General features: G+C 38.9%; 1 non-coding gene across 1 annotated transcript; it reads left to right on the top strand.

The window, feature by feature from the left end:
• Positions 1-3,588: 3,588 nt before the first annotated feature.
• On the top strand, positions 3,589-3,696 carry LOC112761286 (small nucleolar RNA R71). The gene has a single exon (XR_003181687.1). It is a non-coding gene; the product is annotated as a small nucleolar RNA R71 (small nucleolar RNA).
• The last annotated feature ends 1,996 nt before the right edge of the window (positions 3,697-5,692 follow it).

The raw sequence follows: 5,692 nt of genomic DNA, 5'->3' as shown, positions 1-5,692 counted from the left end.
TTTGAGGCATCTCCGGGATCTCATGGTGATGAGCTTCATACGCCTCTTAAGCTCCATGAATGGGCTCTCTTGCTTGCTCCATCTTTTTCTTAGTGATGGGCTTGTCCTCTTTAATGAGGATATCTCCCTCTATGTCAACCCCAGCCGAATTGCATAGGTGGCAAATGAGGTGAGGAAAGGCTAACCTTGCCATAGTGGAGGACTTGTCAGCCACCTTGTAGAGTTCTTGAGGTATAATCTCATGAACTTCCACCTCTTCTCCAATCATGATGCTATGGATCATGATGGCCCGGTCTATAGTAACTTCAGACCGGTTGCTAGTGAGAATGATTGAGCATTGAATGAACTCCAACCATCCTCTAGCTACAGGCTTAAGGTCCAGTCTTCTTAGTTGAACCGGTTTGCCTTTTGAGTCAATTTTCCATTGAGCTCCTTCTACACATATGTCCATAAGGACTTGGTCCAACCTTTGATCAAAGTTGACTCTCCTTGTATAGGGGCGTACGTTCTCTTCCATGTTTGGCAAGTTGAACGCCAACCTCACATTTTCCGGACTAAAATCTAAGTATTTCCCCCGAACCATTGTAACATAGTTCTTTGGATCCGGGTTCTTACTTTGATCATGGTTCTTGGTGATCCATGCATTGGCATAGAACTCTTGAACCATTAGGATGCCGACTTGTTGGATGGGATTTGTTAGAACTTCCCAGCCTCTTCTTTGAATTTCATGTCGGATCTCCGGATACTCATTTCTTTTGAGTTTGAAAGGGACCTCGGGGATCACCTTCTTCTTGGCCACAACATCATAGAAGTGGTCTTGATGGGCTTTGGAGATGAACCTTTCCATCTCCCATGACTCGGAGGTGGAAGCTTTTGTCTTCCCTTTTCCTTTTCTAGAGGATTCTCCGGTCTTAGGTGCCATCAATGGTAATGGAAAAACAAAAAGCTTATGCTTTTACCACACCAAACTTAGAATTTTGCTCGCCCTCGAGCAAGAGAAGAAAGAATAGATGAAGAAGAAGAAGAAATGGAGGAGAGGGAGAAGGGGTTGTGTTTCGGCCAAGAAGAGAAGAGAGGGTTGTATTGTGTGAAAATGAGGAAGAGTGGAGGGTTATATATAGGGATGGGAGGGGGTGGAGTTTCAACCATTTAGGGTGGGTTTGGGTGGGAAATTGATTTTGAATTTTGAAGGTAGTTGGAGTTTATGAGGTAGGTTTATGGGGATGAGTGGGTGGATGTGAGTGGTGAGGAGGTGATGGGGAAGAGAGATTGAGGTGATTGGTGAAGGGTTTTGGGGAAGAGTGTTTATGGGATTTTGTGAAAGAGAGTGGTGAGGGGTGAGAAGAAGTGAGTGGAGGTAGGTGGGGATTCTGTGGGGTCCACAGATCCTGAGGTGTTCAAGGATTTACAACCTTGCACCAAATTAGGCATGTAAAATGCCCTTGCACACAACTCTGGGCGTTCAGCGCCAGGTTGGTGCCCATTTTGGGCGTTCAATGCCCATTTGTTGCCCATTTCTGGCGTTGAACACCAGAACCATGCTTGTTCTGGGCGTTCAGCGCCAGCTCCTCTCCAGGGTGCAATTCTGGCGTTCAGCGCCCAGATGATGCCCATTTTGGGCGTTCAGCGCCCAGATACTGCCCATTTTGGGCGTTCAGCGCCAGAACCATGCTCTGTTCTGGCGTTGAACGCCAGGCAGATGCTTCCTCCAGGGTGTGATTTTTCTTCTGCTGTTTTTGATTCCGTTTTCAATTTTTATATTTATTTTGTGACTCCTCATGATCATGAACCTATAAAGACATATAACTAAGAAAAATATAGTTAGATAAATAGAAATTGGGTTGCCTCCCAACAAGCGCTTATTTAATGTCAATAGCTTGACAGTGGGCTCTCATGGAGCCTCACAGATGTTCAGAGCATTGTTGAGACTCCCCCAACACCAAACTTAGAGTTTGGATATGGGAGTTCAACACCAAACTTAGAGTTTGGTTGTGGCCTCCCAACACCAAACTTAGAGTCTGACTGTGGGGGCTTTGGTTGACTCTGCTTTGAGAGAAGCTTTTTCTGCTTCCTCTCCATGGATGCAGAGAGAGATCCTTGAGTTGTAAACACAAAGTTGTTCTTATTTAATTGAAGGATCAATTCTCCTCTGTCCACATCAATCACAGCTCTTGCTGTGGCTAGGAAAGGTCTTCCTAGGATGATGGATTCATCCTCTTCCTTTCCAGTATCCCGGACTATGAAATCAGCAGGGATGTAAAGGCCTTCAACCTTTACTAACACGTCCTCTACTTGTCCATAAGCCTGTTTTCTTGAATTATCTGCCATCTCTAATGAGATTCTAGCAGCTTGCACCCCATAGATTCCCAGCTTCTCTATTACAGAGAGGGGCATGAGGTTTATTCCTGAACCAAGGTCACACAGAGCCTTAAAGATCATGGTGCCTATGGTACAAGGTATTATGAACTTTCCAGGATCCTGTCTCTTCTGAGGCAATGTCAGTTGATCCAGATCACTTAGTTCATTGGTGAACAAGGGATGTTCATCTTCCCAAGTTTCAATACCAAATAATTTGGCATTCAGCTTCATGATTGCACCAAGAAACTTGGCATTTTGCTCTTCGATGACATCCTCATTCTCTTCAGAAGAGGAATACTCATCAGAGCTCATGAATGGCATAAGGAGGTTCAATGGAATCTCTATGGTCTCTAGATGAGTCTCAGATTCCTTTGGTTCCTCAGAGGGAAACTCCTTATTGATCACTGGACGTCCCAGGAGGTCTTCCCCCTTGGGATTCATGTCCTTTCCTTCCCTTACAGGTTCGGCCATGGTGCTTATGTCAATGGCCTTGCACTCTCCTTTTGGATTCTCTTCTGTATTGCTTGGGAGAGTACTAGGAGGGATTTCAGTGATCCTTTTACTCAGCTGGCCCACTTGTGCTTCCAAATTTCTAATGGAAGACCTTGTTTCATTCATGAAACTTACAGTGGCCTTGGATAGATCAGAAACTAAGTTTGCTAAATTAGAAGTATTTTGTTCAGAGTTCTCTGTCTGTTGCTGAGTGGATGATGGAAAAGGTTTATTATTGTTAAACCTGTTTCTTCCACCATTATTAAAGCCTTGTTGAGGCCTTTGATCCTTCCATGAGAGATTTGGATGATTTCTCCATGATGGGTTATAGGTGTTTCCATAAGGTTCACCTAAGTAATTCACCTCTGCTATTGCAGGGTTTTCAGGATCATAAGCTTCTTCTGCATAAGAAGCCTCTTGAGTACTGTTGGATGCAGCTTGCATTCCATTCAGACTCTGAGAAATCATATTGACTTGCTGAGTCAATATTTTGTTCTGAGCCAATATGGCATTCAGAGTATCAACTTCAAGAACTCCCTTCTTCATAGGCGTCCCATTACTCACAGGATTCCTCTCAGAAGTGTACATGAACTGGTTATTAGCAACCATATCAATGAGTTCTTGAGCTTCTGCAGGCGTTTTCTTTAGGTGAATGGATCCACCTGCAGAAGTATCCAATGACATCTTTGATAGCTCAGATAAACCATCATAGAATATATCCAGGATGGTCCATTCTGAAAGCATGTCAGAAGGACACTTTTTGGTCAGCTGCTTGTATCTTTCCCAAGCTTCATAGAGGGATTCACCTTCTTTCTGTCTGAAGGTTTGAACATCAGCTCTAAGCTTGCTCAGCTTTTGAGGAGGAAAGAACTTGGCTAAGAAAGCCGTGACCAGCTTATCCCAAGAGTTCAGGTTGTCTTTAGGTTGAGAGTCCAACCATATTCTAGCTCTGTCTCTTTCAGCAAAAGGGAAAAGCATGAGCCTGTAGACTTCAGGATCTACTTCATTAGTCTTAACAGTATCACAGATCTGCAAGAATTCAGTTAAGAACTGAAAAGGATCTTCAGGTTCTGGATCAGCTTTAACAAGAATGTCTTTTTCTCTGTCCCTGCTCATAAGAAAGAGAAGAGAAAAAGAAAAGAAGAGGAATCCTCTATGTCACAGTAAAGAGGTTCCTTATTGTTAGTAGAAGAAGAAAAGGAATAGGGGTGAAGAAAAATGAAGAATCCAAACACAAGGGTAAGGATAGGAGCAGTGATGTGAGATGAAGAGAAGTGTTAGTCGATGAATAAATAAATAGAATAGGATGAGAAAGGGAGAGGATTTTCGAAAATAGTTTTTGAAAAAGAGTTAGTAATTTTCGAAAAGTAATTTTGAAAAAGGTTAGAAATTTTCGAAAATGAAAATCAAAAAATTAAAATAATTAGTTAATTAAAAAGAAATTTTTTGAAAAAGGGGGAGATATTTTCGAAAAATAAAGAGAGAGAGTTAGTTAGGTGGTTTTGAAAAAGATAAGAAACAAACAAAAAGTTAGTTAGTTAGTTGAAACAAATTTTGAAAATCAATTTTGAAAAGATAAGGAGATAAGAAGTTAGAGAAGATATTTTGAAATCAAATTTTTGAAAAAAATAAGATAGGAAGATATTTTTGAAAAGATATGATTGAACTTAGTTTTGAAAAAGATTTGATTTTTAAAATCACAATTAATGACTTGATTCACAAGAAATCACAAGATATGATTCTAGAACTTAAAGTTTGAATCTTTCTTAACAAGTAAGTAACAAACTTGAAATTTTTGAATCAAAACATTAATTGGTGATGTTATTTTCGAAAATTTGGTATAAAAATAAGAAAAATATTTTTGAAAAATGTTTTTAGAATTTTCGAAAATAACTAAGAAAATTGAAAAAGATTTGATTTTTGAAAAAGATTTTGAAAAAGATAAGATTTTTAAATTGAAAATTTGATTTGACTCATAAAAACAACTAGATTTTAAAAATTTTTGAAAAAGTCAAATCTAATTTTCGAAATTTTAAGAGAGAAAAAGGGAAAGATATTTTTTTTTATTTTTGGAATTTTTATGATGAGAGAGAAAAACAAGAAAAATGATGCAATGCATGAGAATTTTAGATCAAAACATGTGATGCATGCAAGAATGCTATGAATGTCAAGATGAACACCAAGAACACTATGAAGATCATGATGAATACCAAGAACATATTTTAGAAAAATTTTTAATGCAAAGAAAACATGCAAGACACCAAACTTAGAATTCTTTAATGCTTAGACACTAAGAATTCAAGAATGCATATGAAAAACAAGAAAAGACACAAAACATGCAAATGCAAAGATCAAACAAGAAGACTTACCAAGAACAACTTGAAGATCATAAAGAACACTATGAATGCATGAATTTTTGAAAAATGCAAGATGAATATGCAATTGACACCAAACTTATAACATGACTCAAGACTCAAACAAGAAACACAAAAAATATTTTTGATTTTTATGATTTTCTAATTTCTTTGTATTTTTTTTTGAAAACAAATGAGAAAATTTTGAAAGATTTTTGAAAAATTTTTGAAAACAAAACAAAAAGAAAATTACCTAACCTGAGCAATAAGATGAACCGTCAGTTGTCCAAACTCGAACAATCCCCGGCAACGGCGCCAAAAATTTGGTGCGCAGAAATTGTGATTACACTTTGATTATGTAAAATTCATTGCTCTTTCTTTCCCTGGTGATGGCGCCAAAAACATGATGCCAATACCATGGTTCACAACTTCGCACAACTAACCAGCAAGTGCACTGGGTCGTCCAAGTAATACCTTACGTGAGTAAG

The sequence above is a fragment of the Arachis hypogaea genome, chromosome 16, assembly GCF_003086295.3.
Source record: "Arachis hypogaea cultivar Tifrunner chromosome 16, arahy.Tifrunner.gnm2.J5K5, whole genome shotgun sequence".
Taxonomy (NCBI): domain Eukaryota; kingdom Viridiplantae; phylum Streptophyta; class Magnoliopsida; order Fabales; family Fabaceae; genus Arachis; species Arachis hypogaea.
This window is presented reverse-complemented; position numbering and strand designations above follow the sequence as displayed.